The sequence below is a fragment of the Protopterus annectens genome, chromosome 4.part1 (genome assembly GCF_019279795.1).
Source record: "Protopterus annectens isolate FY-2018-M chromosome 4.part1, PAN1.0, whole genome shotgun sequence".
Classification (NCBI taxonomy): Eukaryota; Metazoa; Chordata; order Ceratodontiformes; family Protopteridae; genus Protopterus; species Protopterus annectens.
This window is the reverse complement of record NC_056734.1, coordinates 246005790-246022615: the sequence shown is the minus strand read 5'-3', so window position 1 is coordinate 246022615 and position 16826 is coordinate 246005790.

The window sequence follows — 16826 nt, the reverse complement described above, 5'->3', positions numbered from 1 at the left end:
AAGCTCTAAATTACAAACATTGCGAAATAAGAAGTAAAACACAGAGCTGCAAATTTTCAAAACAGTAACTAGATAACAATAACAATAGACTAAATGATAACTAAATCCTGGAAGGATTAACAAGCAGTGAGTAATCTTCAGTTCAGTTTTAAGGTGATAGAGGGGATACTCTATCAAAAACTGGGAAAGGAGAGAAGGGTTGAAGGGGAGGGGGTTAATTAGATGGGGTTAGGACAAGGACAAAGCCAGTGAGAACTTAGCTGACATTTAAGTGCAGTCTTGAAAAGACTGCAGGAAGGAAGGGTAGTTATGGTAGTGGGAAGGTTGTTCCAAAGCCTGGATATAGCGCAGGAAAATAGTGCTTCATCTGCTGAGTTTTTTGGTTTGGTGACCTGGAGGAGATTTTATTTGCAGGAGCATAATGGTCTGGAAGAGTGGTAGGGTTGGAGAATTGTATGGAGCGATGGGATTTGGAGGGGGTGGTACTAGTTTATGAGCAAAGGTGAGTTGAATTTGGTGTAGGAGTTGTGGGAGTTCAAGCCAGTCAAGGTCTCTAAGGGAGACACAGTAGTGGTTGCGGTAAGAGGCACCAGTGGCAAATTGTGCAATTTTATTGTAGCAGGCTTTGAGTTTGTGTAGGTCTGACTGCCTAAGATTTGTAAGTATGGGTGATGCATAGAGTAGGGTGGATATTAGTTGGGAATTGGCGATAGAGGTTCTTGCTGGTTTGGTGAGGTATTGACGGCTTCTATATAAGGCACCCAGTTTTTTTTGTGAATTTTTTTTATTGTTAGTGATATGTGGGTGTCAAATTTGAGATTATTGTCAATCCTTATGCTAAGTAGTTTTGTGTGAACTGTTGGTGAAATGGAGGTATTATCCTTGGCTTGAATAGTGAAGTGTGGGATGTTTGGGGTAGATTTGGAGGACTGGAAGATGAGGAGTTTGGTTTTATTTGGATTGAGGAGAAGCTGGGCATTAGATAGTCAGCTTTCAACTGAAGAGAAAGATTCTTGGGTGATCTGTTGGATTTCTGTTAGAGTTGGGGCTGAGCAGATGAGGGTGGAATCATCTGCATACTGTATGAGCGAGGCATGTTTGGTGGCAGTGTGCAGGTTTTTGATGAAAAGGGAGAAAAGTAGGGGGCCAAGGATGGAGCCTTGGGGAACCCCGAGAGTAACAGGGAGACGAGTGGATAGATTGTTGTCCCAGATGACAGATTGCTGGCGGCCTTGTAGATAGCTGTGGAACCAGTTTGTGGCTGGTGTGGAGAAAGAGAGGTGAGCTAGAGCAGAGAGTAGTAGATTGTGTGACACAATGTTAAAGGCTTTAGATAGATCCAGAAATACAGCAGAGGAGAGGACGCCATTGTTTTTGTGATGGAGGATAGTGTTGTTGAAGGAGAGGAGAGCAGTTGTCATGCTGTAGTGTGGTCTGAAACCATGCTGGGTACTGGAGAGGAGATTATTGTTAAGGAGGAATTTGGAGACCTGTGAGTTGATGCATTTTTCAAGTATCTTGGAGAGGGGAGAGAGGATGGCAATGGGGCGGCAGTCGGAGAGGTCAGCGGAGGGGCCACCTTTCTGGAGGGGAATGATGTGTGATATTTTCCATAGCATATGTATATAGGATTCAGATATGGAGCAGCTGATTAATATAGAAATAGGATAAGCTAGGACATCAGCTGCTATCTTTAGGTATTCAGTGGGCAGGTAGTCGGCTGCTAGTTTTGTGGGTTTGAGTTTTGTCAGGAATCTTTTTATGTAGGGGGGGTACTGTGGAGAGAAAGAAAGTAGGGAGGGGTGATTTTGGGTTGGGTGAGGGGGGAATTAGTGTAGGAAAATGTTTTTTGTTATGGATAGAATGGATTCTGTGAAGTGTTTATTGAAGGAATCAGCAATGCTACTGGTGGAGAGAGGGGTGGTTGGTAGGGGGGTGGTTACTTTTCCTGGGCTGATTATAGAGTTAATTGTAGACCAGAATTGCTTGTGGCTATTTTGGGAGGAGTTTAGGGACATCTGATAGAAAAGGGCTTTGTCTGCTTTTACTTGCTTTTTGACCTTGTTACGTAGTTTAAGGAAGAGTTGCCTATCTGAGGGTTTTTTAGTTATGCGCCAACGTTCCCATGTTTTATCCCTGGTTTTCATAAGGCCCCTGGTGGGTTTTTGTAGCCATGGGGATCTCTTAGTTCTGATTCTGGTGTTTCTCAAGGGGGCATGGAAGTTAAGGATGTTGAGGAATGTATTATTAAAGAAATGGACTGCTTCGTCTAGGCTGAGATACTTTTGAGGTGACCAATTTACATTCTGGATGGAGGAGGTGAAGGAGTTGGGGTTAAAATTAGCTTTGTTGCGAATAAGTCTGTGGGTTATGGGTTTGCAATCATTAATGTGATTTTTTAGTAGGTGTGAGGGGCTTTGTTAACTAAGACCCAGTCAAGAATAGTGTAGTTATTGGGGGTTTTATTGATCCTAGTGGGGGTTTGTATTAGCTGAGAGAAACCATGAAGATTTAGTTGGAGGGCTGGGTGGTTGCTGTTGCAGAATAGCCAATTGATGTTAAAATCCCTGAGGATGATAGTTTCTTGGGGTAAAGATAGATTGGCCCAGTCCAGTAGGTTTTCAAGGGGAGGCATATTTTGGAATATGAATCAGCAATGCTACTGGTGGAGAGAGGGGTGGTTGGTAGGGGGGTGGTTACTTTTCCTGGGCTGATTATAGAGTTAATTGTAGACCAGAATTGCTTGTGGCTATTTTGGGAGGAGTTTAGGGACATCTGATAGAAAAGGGCTTTGTCTGCTTTTACTTGCTTTTTGACCTTGTTACGTAGTTCAAGGAAGAGTTGCCTATCTGAGGGTTTTTTAGTTATGCGCCAACGTTCCCATGTTTTATCCCTGGTTTTCATAAGGCCCCTGGTGGGTTTTTGTAGCCATGGGGATCTCTTAGTTCTGATTCTGGTGTTTCTCAAGGGGGCATGGAAGTTAAGGATGTTGAGGAAGGTATTATTAAAGAAATGGACTGCTTCGTCTAGGCTGAGGTACTTTTGAGGTGACCAGTTTACATTCTGGATGGAGTAAGTGAAGGAGTTGGGGTTAAAATTAGCTTTGTTGCGAATAAGTCTGTGGGTAATGGGTTTGCAATCATTAATGTGATTTTTTAGTAGGTGTGAGGGGCTTTGTTAACTAAGACCCAGTCAAGAATAGTGTAGTTATTGGGGGTTTTATTGATCCTAGTGGGGGTTTGTATTAGCTGAGAGAAACCATGAAGATTTAGTTGGAGGGCTGGGTGGTTGCTGTTGCAGAATAGCCAATTGATGTTAAAATCCCCGAGGATGATAGTTTCTTGGGGTAGAGATAGATTGGCCCAGTCCAGTAGGTTTTCAAGGGGAGGCATATTTTGGCCTGGTGGGAAATAGCACCCTATAATGTTGATTGATGGGGAGCTGATTTGGTGAGAATTTGTATATTGAGGTAGTAGTTGTACAACAGTGCCACACCTCCTCCTTTTCTGGATAGTCTGTCCTTACGGAGGATGTCATATCCAGGTGGGAGTATTTCCTCACTTTTGATGTGAGGTTTGAGCCACAATTTGGTTAGGGTAAGGATGTCAGGCGAGTAGAAGCTTATGTAGGCATGGAGGTCTTGGATTTTATTACAGATGCTTCTGATGTTAACAGACATAATGAGGAGGTCATTTGAGTTTTTGTTGATTGCGATTTGGGTGATGGGGGAGTTGGTTGGAAGGGGGTTTGTGGAGATGTTGGTGATTGTGGGCCCAGGGTTGGGGTGCACATCTCCACTGACGCAAGTTTAGAGAGACTGTAGAGATTATGTTTTATATATGCAGTAAAAAAGTTGTTGTATTGTATGGATATTTTGTGTTCAAATGTGGTGGGGGTTGGTAATTGAGTAGTTGTACTGGGAGGAGGTAGTTTGTGGTTGGGGTAATGAAATTATGTAGTGGGTGATTGAGGGGAGTTGATGTGAGAGTGCAGTGGAAATGGTTGGGTGTTATGACTGTAGCTGTTTGTAGGATGTAATGTAGGCTAGAATAGTGCAGGTGAGGATTACAACAGTATTACCTAGTGGCATGGTTGCTTTGGGTTAGGATGTGAGATTAAGCAGTAGGTGAGGTAGGTGAGTAATAATCAATTAATTATATACACAAATTACAGTGCAACCAAAAATTGTAATATTAATACCATATTACATCAAAAAGCGTGTAAATCATTTCTATCAGCCAATAGACTTTGCAATATAGTGATAAGATCAATATATTGGTTCCAGGTAATCAGCACCTATATGTCCCCCCTATTTAGATAATATATAAACAAAATTAAATAAAGAGGAGTATGTGCTAATCAAGAATATGATAGGACACCTAATGTAAAGGGACACCTGTTGTATTCCATGTGTGACGATAGATTGAACAATTAGGTCTAGGCATACAAATTAGCAAAAAACCTTCCCAAACAGTAGGATATATGCAAACTTCTGTGAAAAAGAAGAAAATATGTATTGAGTCAGCCCTTAGATATATCCTATCTCAACACATAATGAGCTCAAAGTATGGTGTTAAATAGTAACCTAGATTAAGCTATAAAAATGTACCTAACCAGAATATCACAAAATTCAAAGTGTTAAACCCATAAAAATGTGTATTTACTAAAGAGATACTATAAGTGGTACAATGACACAAGGCCATAAGCATTCATATATGTAAACATATATATCACAAACATATGTCAGCATAAGATTGTAAAGGCACAAGTCAACAAAATTAGAGCCATAGTAAATAGGCCCCCATATACAATAGCAATCCAGAAAAACAAAAACAATTGAGTGTTATATTTAAATCACACCAAATTGACTAAATTTGTAAATTACTCAAATGCATGATGCAAAATCTGATAATCCCAACTGATAGTTATATAAAGTCTATACTCCACAGTCAAGCACTTCCAGAAGCAATTTTAATTCACGATGAAAGACGCTGTTCCCTTTGAACCAAGTCCCATATAGCTGGCATCAAACACTGTAGATATCTTGAAAAAAAAGTGAGATTTACCCACAAGTCCCCAAAGAGTAAAGATAAGCAGTCTTAACAGCTTACCCCCCCTTAGAGTGGAAAAAAAAGCTGTTCAGTTCGAACCAAGTCCCAAATAGCAGCATAAAACACTGCTAATATCTTGAGGAAAATTGAAAAAGTTTAACTCACAAGTCCCCAAAGAATAATAATATTCAGTTCCAACAGCTTACATTTGGAGAGCTAAATATGACAATCTGAACCCACTGGATACAGTTTCAAACTTAAAAAAATTCACTACAGTCCCACTCAATGCTGATAAAACAAAATACCAATTTTCAACGGATTATGGAGATAAATCTGAGGCCTGTAGTCTAATCATTCCCAAAAAGTACCTTCACTCACTCGCAGTAGCATGCAACATGAATAAACTGAGTTTCAAGACACCACTTAGTCACTCACAAACCCTTGCTGCCTTCTTCTGTTGATTGCGTTTTCCTCTTTGACTCTCTTATAAATTTCAGCGAGAAACGTCCAAGCCTGGAATGGAGGTTGTTGTTCTCGCTGGTGTTTTCTGTTGTGTGGTTCTGAGTACCAGCCATTCGGCCCATTCCTTCAGTCTTTGATAGTGGTACTATTTATTTGATTAGAATCTAGCAGATAAAATCGAAGACCAGCCCATCGTGATTTTTGTTTATGAGGTGAAACAAAGCGCTCGGACTTCAGCAATGCTTATAAATGTATATGCTGCTCTTGCCTGCCTGAATAATGCATTGACTTTAATTAAAACATGGCCAGTGATGCAAGTTCTTCTTCCATTTCATTTATCCATCCATATTTACCATACACGAGATATTCACTGTGCTGCTGGGGTGACGTTTATGGAGCTGGTTCTCATCCTCATCAAAGTATCACTGTGTATTTTTTGAAGTCTCAAATGAGATTGACTACAGTTTGTGGTTCTATTTTCTTAAATTTAAGGAAGCTCAGTTGGGAACATTGATGCTCAAGACGTACTTGATTTCTTTATATATAAAGATAGATAGATAGATAGATAGATAGATAGATAGATAGATAGATAGATAGATAGATAGACAAATCTAGTAAAAATTCAGATACAAATTACATAATCACTCAAAAATAATGTCTTGTTAACCATTAGTAAACCACCTTCAATATGGCAGATTATACACTGCTACTTCACTCAACACAGCAGGAAGAAGAAACTAAGTCCTTCCTTCATTTAAAGACTTTCTAAGTAACAAGAACTTCAAAGTTTGGATAGGTTTCACAGCTTTTACTACTGCCATATATATCGTATTTCTGATGGTATCCAGTATGATCAGGATGAATACATTTAACTCTTTTGGAGCTTCCTGTTTTCGGTGTGCACTGGCTTTTTTGTTTTTAATCTTTAAAAAGTAACAATTTTGTGTTCTTAGACAAAAGTATCCATAGTACCACATGGCTGGAAAGTAACCTGCAATAACTTTTTTAGACAGCCAAGTATTGCAGCAACCTCATCATGTGGCTTGTCTAGCAGCAAGACTAAACTTGCAATATCATGTACAACTCACCAAAGCCAAAACAAATACATTTCTGTTTTGGGCAAAGAGGAACTCTCACTTTACCCCAAGCTGGTAAATCAGCTTTATGAAAATGAGTTGGAATATGGGTTTCCTATAATCTCATCTGTATTAAAAAAAAACTACTTTTTCTTTGAAACTGCAGTTATCCACATTGCTGCTTTATCACTAATGTATCAAAAGAGAACAGCACTGTACATTCCTTTAAAACGACTTCCAGTTGAAGATAGAGACAAATTACTATTAGCCTCTCTTTCTTGCAAAATTCTCATCCAAGACTATTTTCCATCCCCTGCTAGCCAACTGTTTGAATGTACTTCAGACTGCAATCTAACATCGTTGCACCTATTGTTATCTCACTGCAAACATCTGCAGCCAAACCACACTGCACTAGCCACACATGTTTTGATTCTCACCCTAGAAATTTTGGAATTTTTCTACACTATATTAAAGGAACTGATGCTGTACACCATGGTTCATCCCCCAGGCCCATGCTTACACTTATCAAGGGTATCAGAACTTGTCAGAGATTTGGGATGCATGGCTTGGCTTAAAAAGGCCCTTGTGCTCTTTAGCCTAGTAAACACCTATGAACCCATGAACCAAGTTCAAGTTCCAAACAAAACCTATTCAAAAATGAGTCATGCTCATTTCCAGAGTAACAGAATTACATAGCTCAAATCACTGTAACCTTTATTATGACCCAGTCTATGCTTAGGTTTATAGGTTCAATGGTCTTTACAAGGCTAACAACCACAAGAGCCTTTTTAAGCCTAGCCATGCATCCCAAATCTCTAACAAGTTCTGATACCCTTGATAAGTGTAATCATGGACCTGGGAGATGAATCCTTTGCAGGTTACCTGTATCCATTAGAGACATAGGTGCCAAACCAGGGATGAATTTCTGGTTTCCCATTCAATTTTCCAAGTTGCACTTGAAATGTGTTAGGAATGAACTCTGCTTCACATGGATGGGCAGCCTGGTCCATAGACACATTAGTCCTTGGGATACATATACCTCTCTAGCAGGTTCTCTTATATCACAGGCAAGGTTTAAGTATTTAGAACGGGTAATTCTGGTGCTGTTTGCTTTGTGGATACGCAGGAGGTCCATCAGAGTGAGGTCTGACAATGCCCTATATGCTAGGTATAGATCTCCCCTCAAAAGCCTGTAGGAGACAGAATACAGGGACAGGGCCTTGAGGCAGTCAAAACAGGATATTTTACTGATGTCCTGTATTCTTTTAGTGAGGAACCTCTGTGGACATTCCAATTGTTGGATATGCCCGGTTAGATACATACCAAAGGGGGCAGTGTACTCAGTGATAGGTATGATGAATGCCGAATACAGTGGAACAATGACTTCTTTGGACTTAGATGCCATACCATTGTTTATAAGTTGCACAACATAGAATGAATTCCTCACGACTGTAGACACATGATGGCCAAAGGCTAGATTATGATCTATGTGTGTCCCTAAGTCCCTGACTACTGGGTCAACTCTAAGGGGTGTGCTGCATACCTCTCAACCGTACAGATTTTTGCAGAATGCCCAGATTTTTGCCTCATATTTTTGGTCCACTTTTCATAAAATGATGGTTTTCTGGCAAATTAGTGGAAAATCATTAAAGATTGAAGTTGGAAACTAATAAGAGACATTTGAGTTTCAGACATTTTACCCTTCAGAAAATGCATGTCAATGCAAAGCCTGTTATTCTATCAACTTTCTATGTTGGCAAGAGCAATATTTAAAAATTGTCCCTATTTTTGGGCCTTTGTCCCACTTTTATTTATGTCTATGTCCAGATTTCTTGTTCTAAGAGATTGAGAGGTATGGTGTGCTGTCAATATGATAGTTACTGGGAATGGATGACTTCCCAAAGGATACTATTATGCATTTCTTGACATTTAATTTAAGTCCATGGCTCTGACACCACTTGTTTGTCTGTGTCAGTCCCTCCAGGAGAATATTTGTGTCAGTGTGAGATTCAATGACAGCTCCTAATTGTCAGTCATTTGCAAATTTAGTCAGGCAGAGTCCACTGACATTGGCCTTGACTTCTGATAAATAAATGCCAAAAAGGACCGGTTGAAGGACTGATCCCTGAGGGACTCCACTTGTGACTGGCCTCTTTGTGGAGGTGGACTCCCCAATTCTAACTTCCTGGGTCCTGTCTGTGAGCCAATTGGCTATCCACTGGGTGACATACAGGTTTGTACCTAAGTTCTTGAGTTTGTCAGCAATGCCAGAGTGGGGGTATTGTGTCAAATACCTTGGCCAGGTCAGGGTAGGCAATGTGAATGATTTTGCCCTCATCCATTGCTTTGGTGACCTTCTCAGAGAAGTCCACCAGGTTGAGTAGTCATGATCTACTCTTGATAAAACCAAACTGAGTTGGACCCAGTGTCTGGAGGTTTACTATATCTCTTATCTCTACCAATCATCTCCATGATACTTCTTTCCATGGCTTTACATATAAGACTAGTGAGACTTATGGGGCTGTAGTTTCCATGTTCTGTAGATGGCCCACCTTTGTGTAGAGGGATGACTGTTACCTTTCTCCATTCATGAGGCATGAAACCTGTTTGGAGGCTACAGTTAAATAATAATTCCAGAGGCCCTGATAGGTCATGTTTCATGCTATTTAGAAGGCCTCCAGAGATATTGTCTGAGCCATTGATGCAGTGTTCTTGGTCTTAGAGAGAACATTAAGGACCTCTTCCCAAGTGACAGTAGGGGGAGTTATATTTGATGATATTTCCTGAGGGAAGGTTGAGGGGGAGAGAGGGCTAAAGTTGGAGCCAAATTTATCAGCCAGAATGTTTACTATGGCATCTTGCTCAGTATAAGTGGCTTCATTTACAATGAGCTCTGCACACGATCGTCTATTCTTTGTGAGGTTGCGGACATAGCTAAAGAATGCTTTGTGGTTGACCTTGACCTGGGAGGCCAAACTTACCTCAAAATTGGCTTTAGTAGACCTTATTTGTTCTCTGGGTTATTTGTGTAGTTTGATGAGAGAGCTTTTATCCTGTTGGGTGCTGCACCTCCTAATTTTTCCATGATTTTCTTCCTCCTGTTATACAGCCTACTGATTTTGTGATTCTACCAGGGTGGCTTGTTTTTTCAGTTAGTTCTGCACTTCTGCTTGGTGAGTACAGCTGCCTCTATGCAGCTATTAACATGCTTGTACAGTGTCTGTGAACAGTTCTGCATAGGCAGCAGTCTTCTCAGGGTTTATGGGGGCTTGAAATTTTGCAAGATTCTCACTTAATTGCAGGAGGTTAGCCTTAGAATAGTTTCTGAATATTCCAGGTTTAGCTGGGGATCCAGGTTTTATTTTTACTTCAGAGGAGACCATTTTGTGGTCTGACCTTACCAGGGAAGATGTTACAGCAGGGGGTGTGCAACACTCTCCCATATTAGTGAGGACCATATCCAGTATGGTTGCACCCCTGGTTGGTGTATTGACTATCTGGTCCAGGGAGTTTGTGTTTACAAATTTCAGGAATCCCTGTGCATGTATGTTTGGCCTTGTATAGGATTCCCAGTTAATAGTGGAGCAATTAAAGTCACCCATGAATATGGTATTGGATTGGATGGTTAGTGTTTCTAATAAGTTTAAATACATGATATGGGTTTCCTGAGTCATAGAGGAGGACCTATAGCTTGCAGCGAAGTGGTACTGGGTTTTGCCTATGGTGATTTGAACATGGAGTAGCTCAAGTGCATTGTCCTGTTTAACCAGCCTTGAAATATATTTATCTTTGATGTAAATACAGACACCTCCACCTTTAGTCCCTGTCACCCCAACCCATAAACATAAATAGGTGATGATAAAGAAGGGGGAAGGAGAGAGAGTACTTAGGCTGCAGCACTCATTCTAACTGGGCACCTACATTTATGGTTAAGTTCCTGATACAATTAAACTATATTCATCATAATAGACTATGTTGCAGTCCTCACATTTGAAAATCTCTCAAAGCATAATGTTTTAGGGAATAAGAAGTTTACACTTACTTGGATACCATTGGATGGCCCACACCCATCATGATGTCACAATTCACAAGTAGGAGTCCGCACAACATCAGAATGCCTCATTATCATTATGCTAATAAGGTAATGACATCAGTACCACCTGCTTATAGAGGGAATGTGACTCTTTTGTGTATCAAAGTCATTCCTGCCAGTGGCATTCAATAGTTCTTTGTAAGACAAAGTGTCAGTGTATAGCTTATCATGTAAAGTAGTTACTGTAGCTTCTTGGTAAGGCGAGTCATTCATTGATCAGCTGCCTTGCATAGTAGCATTGTGTAGTGCTGTCAGACAGCACATTGCTACTTCTGGTCGCAAGCAAAGGGCGTTGACTCTGAAGCACTGCAGTATGGTTCTTTCACTGCATGGTTGTCCATAATGACATAGCAAAGAAAGTGTGCAGAAGGCATTTGCACTTCTGCACACTATGATTGTGAATACCATGTCCAATTTATAAAAAAATGCTCTCATTAAATATTGTATTTTTATTATTTGCTAATGAACTGTAGTTTAGGATGCATTAGTGGGACAGATGAAAATAAAGGGGAGGCAACAAAGAGACAAAGGAGTTCCTTACTGTTTTAGGTAATGATAATTTATTATCTGTAGAGATATAAAAATATTGATACTGAAGAGACAGTTGGGCTAGAAATTAAACAATTATGAAACTTTTTATCTATTAAGTTAAAGGAGACGCTTTCCTTGGAAAACAAAAAAAAAGACCTAATTTGTTACATTTTTCTTCACTGGGATATTGCATATTGATTTTTCAATCTAAATCTTATTCATCAATATTCTTTAAATTGTTGATCATTAAGACTACTTCACCTGAGTGATTACTGGAACTTTTTACTATATGTTCTGTGTTAATTTAAATTACAACATTATTTTACATCTCCAGCTGAACCATTTTTTCTCCCTTGTTGAAATCCTTTACAAGGAAATTCATTTACCCAGGTTTCTGTATTGTAGAATTTCCATAAAATGAATGAAAAGAAAAGCAGATTGGCAGCAGTTTTATGATTGTGAAAAAAAGCGTAGTTTACCTCAAAACTGCATATGTACCAGTGCACAAAGCATAGCTGAGATGTTGCAAACTGTGTGACTGTCATACTGAAAGGAGTATAACTGATGGTAGGTGTGTGTCAGAGAACACTAAATGGGGAGTGCTGTCACTGCAGTATACAATGGACATCAAACAACATCATCCACTAGGCTGTCAGCAATGCAAGTGTAGGCCAAGCAACATCAAGGATGATGAAATCCAGGCAATGAAATGTAGGAGGAGGCAACCATCTCCAACCCTGTATGTGATAGCAAACAACTAAGCACAGTTTCAAACACCAGTACTGTAGCAAAAGGGTAATGTGCCGGTGTAATAAATAAATAAGTATACATAAGACCAACACAGGAGAAATGGGATCCATATGTCATAGGTTCATAGGTTCATAGATTAGTACTAAGCTAACTGCCCTTGCGAGCCATTTTAAGCCTAGCCAATTATCCCTTGTGAGACTCAAACCCTGCACCTTGTGTTTGAAAGGCAAACACCTTAACCATTAGGCCTCCCTCCCACCCTCCCAAAGAGGACATGCCATGCTAGAGGGAATACAGATCATGTTCATGTATGCAACATAGATGTGTGACGTGCAGTGATGTTACATAAGCCAAATAAAATGAAGTCCATGAAAACAGGCAAAACCAGCATTTATCATTGAAATTGCTACACCTAGTGATTACAGTGTCTCATACACAAAGAGACATAAAGTCATGAGATATCAAGATTTGCAGGCAGAAATGTGGAAGAAAGATACCCAGACAGTTCCAATAGTAATAGGAGTAATGGGTCTAATAAATAAATAATCTACAGTTGTATTTAGATATGCTACCAATACATGTAACTCCATATGAATTGCAGAATGAATCAAGTATGGGCACATTATAGGTGCTGTGAAGAGCACATTTGGATAACATCAGTAACAGAAACAACACTAATTTAATGAACTTTAATTATACACTGACTTAGGAATGAGGTTCATTCCCATCATGGCATTAGAAACCCAAACGATTTAGAGAAATTAAAGGAAGAAGGGTCAGCACACATACCCACACCGATGACATAAAATATGAAGTACATGATGATACATATAAAGTCTGAAACAGCTATGTATAGGTAAAATGGAGCGTAGTTTCCAGAAAAGGATTTATGAGCATGTTTATGCCATAAACCAAGGGGGTTCCTATAACATGCTCTGTAGGCATGCCCAACACTGTATTAGGTTTTCAAAATTTTTATTCGGTATCATTGAAATAGTACTCTTAGATGTTAGACGGGGTTGTTGTGAGACTAGACTGGAAATGCATGAATCGTACTGGCAACTTAGAATAAATGCAACCAATGACAAAGGTCTTATCTATTTATGGCAGTGTTAAAATTCAAAGCTGCTCATCTGTGATTTCATGCCTTCAGAGGCTTATGTTTAACCTACATTCATTTTTACATTTGGGATTCAGAATTTTTTATCTAGGAGATCATTTTATTCATTTATTAATTTACTTAGTTTTATGGATGTTTTAAGAACTTGATTTTGTTGCATATAACAGAGCTTGACTAACAATGCGTAAGTTATTCCATGTACATTATATGTACTTTGTTTACATTGGTATTTGTTGTTTTTATTTTCAAAAAAATTATAATATTAATTGGATAACTAACCATTTTAGTAGGAAATTGGTTGTTGGAAACATATTTAAGGAGTGATGCAATTCCTGTCAATGGTTTTGAAGAAGTCCATGATCTAAGGACGAAAGTGTTTAACCATTTTTTAAATGTATAATAAAGTTTCTGCTATTATTTTACTGAGTTTCAGCACTGTTTTTTTTTTTTTATTTTTGATTTATTATTATCAGTTTCGCCACTTGGGACATACTGTATGTATTTGGTGTTTACTGTTGTCGCTTGAATGGATGTTGATTTCGGATTCTCGGATAGTCCGGCACTATGTGAGCCTTTTTTCTTGAGGAAACATTCTAATGTCTGGGCAATGTACAACATACAAATAATGCATAAACTAATAAAGTCTACTCAATTGCTACCACCTTATGTGCATATGCTTTGAATGTGTATGATGTCCAATATGGTAGAACAAGGCCATATTGTACCAATGCACATACATCATGATAATTATACATTAAAGAAGGTAAACATATATATGCCATGAATATGTGAACATTAAACAAGGTGAACCTATGGGCCCCTATCAGTTGATCAAGTTTTCAGAAACTTGAAATTCATATGGTTGAGACCACATGTTCACGTTTTTGAAAACTTGAAGCTTTTGAATAGAGATCACAGTATAGTGAGGATTAGGACATTTACCTTTTTCTTCACTGTAGTGTGATCTCAGAGTTCATAGGTTCATAGGTTCATAGGTTCATACTAGGCTATCTGCCCTAGGGCATTTATAAGCCTAGCCAGAATGTGTTTGGCTTTTGCCACCCATTTTAAATTTATTTTGCTATGCCCTTTTTCGAGGTTAATATACTGTGCCTCTGTCTAACAGTGACACAGAAGTGATACCCGGGGTAAACCTACGATCTCCCATCCACTCATCAAGATTCCTCTTGAAGAGAGTCAATGAGGGACTCTGCCTAACCTGGACTGGGATTTTATTCCAGAGTGAAGGGAGCCTCTGGGTTATGAATCTGTCCCTCCAGCATGTCCTATTTATTTCAGTGCTGAGGTTCAAGTCTATCGAGCGCGTAGCTTGATGGGATTTGGATTTTCTGAGGTGCAGCATGTCCATTAATTCTGGGTTGGACATGGCTTTATACATCAGGCACAGATCGCCTCTGAACAGGCGGTATGCCACTGAGTAGAGCTGGAGTTTCTTTAACCGGGCAACATATGGCATCTGTTTGAGCCCTTTGATCCTCTTGGTGAGGTACTTTTGGGGTCTTTCCAGTTGCTGCAGGTGTCTGGTAAGGTACATCCCAAAAGGGGCATTGTACAAATTATGGGCCTGATGAGGGATGAGTAAAGAGGCACGATGACCTCTCCTGATCTAGATGTGAATCCCTTCATGATTAGGTGGGCTATATAACATGTTTTTCTAACCACTTTGGCTACGTGGTTGTCAAATGAGAGATTGCTATCAACTTGGGTCCCCAGGTCCCTAATTACTTCTTCTGTACTTAATGGATTACCACCTATGTAGTAATTTGTGGGCACTTTGTTTTTGCCAAAGGGGATGACTATACACTTTTTGGCATTTAGCTTGAAGCCATGGCTTTGGCACCAGTTGTCTGTTTCTATGAGGCCCTTTTGGAGGATGCTTGTGTTGGCTGGAGAGTCGATTATGGCGCCCAGTTTGCAGTCATCTGTGAACTTGGTCAGCCACAGTCCTTCTGTGTTGGCCTGTACCTCCGAGAAATATATACCGAACAAGAGCGGTCCCAGGTCTGAGCCTTGTGGGACACCACTTGTAACTGGTTTGGAGTTTGACATGGCTCCAGCAATTCTAACCATGTGGGTTCTGTCCTTGAGCCAGTTTGCAATCCATCTAGTGACATAGGGGTTTATATTTAAGCTGGTGAGCTTATCTATAATGCCCGAGTGGGGTGTTGTACCGAAGGCTTTTGCGAGGTCCAGGTAGGCTGTGTGGACCACCTTCCCCTCGTCAATGGCCTTGGTGACTGTTTCAAAGAAATCAACCAGGTTTAAGAGGCAGGATCTGCCCTTAACAAAGCCAAACTGGGTAGGATCCAGTGTCTGTAGGTCCCCAATATCTTTATTTATGAGGTCCATGATGATCCTTTCCATAGCTTTGCAGACCAAGCTAGTCAGGCTTATGGGGCGATAGTTTCCAGGATCCGTTGAGGCACCACCTTTATGGAGAGGGACCACTGTTGCTGTATGCCACTCTTTGGGCACATATCCTGTAGTAAGGCTGAGATTGAACAGTAGTTTTATGTTTGGGTTTAGCTCTTCTTGGAGTTCATGTAGGATGCAGCCTGGGACACCATCTGGTCCCATTGATGCTGTGTTTTTTGCTTTGGAGAGGGCGGCTCTTACCTGAGCATCTGAGATGTCAGGGGGGCAGCACTCTGCTGGGATAGATATTTGCCCTTTTGGTGGGGAGGGGGGGGAAAAGTTTGCACTGATCCTGTCAGCTAGGATGTTGGCAATGTCTGTGGGTTCAGTGTATTTTTGTCATTTTGGACTAATTCTGAGCATATCTGGGAATTACCACCCAGGTTCCTAACATAACTAAAGAAAGCCTTGTGATTATCCTTAGTGTCCTGTGCACTTTTTCTCTCGAAGCTGGCCTTAGACAATTTTATGAGTGCCCGTAGTTTTTTGCTAATACTGATCAGTGATGCCTTCCCTTTTTGGGATTTTGCTCTATCATTTAGTAGCTTCCTCCTTCTATTGTATAGTTTGTTTATGGCTGGGGTCCACCAGACAGGACGTCTGCCTTTGGAGGATTGGGTCTTGGTTTTATTTGGGATTGCATGATCCATGCATTCCTGAAGGTGTTCATAGAATGCATTTATAAAGGATTCTGTGGTCTGGGCCATATTTTCCACAGGCCCGGGGGCTTTGAAGGATTCCACCTCAGTTTTGAGGAGTGTGAAATTTGCTTTAGAGAAGTTTTTCACTAGTTACTATATATATAATTTGCAGGGGTTGTGGGGGTGCAGGGGCAAATGTAAAAAAAGTAGATTTTTGTATTTATTTTTCTTTTTTGATGCACAAGTTTTTGGAAACTCAGTCATATGGTCTGGTCAATATGAACTCTGAGTTTCTGAAAACTCAATCATCTGACATAGATCTGGACATACACATATACATATGCCATGAATATGTGAAACATATAGGCCCAAGCTACAAGGGAGAAAGGAGATGGACAACTTAGGCCCACAACAGTAAGAAAAATGCTAGCAAGAGAAAGCAGGCACAGAATAATGCAGGGCAACCATAGCTAAGGAGCTATATTATATATACACATGTCCAGAACACATGATGGAATGCAAGTCCTTGCAAGGTACATGAAGCAAATTTCCAATGTCTGACATGTGCATAGTGCATTGGGAATGGCTATAAATATGTATGTGTACAAATTACACAAACAACGCAGTAATGTGCAACAGTAAAACAACAAATGGCATAGTTACACA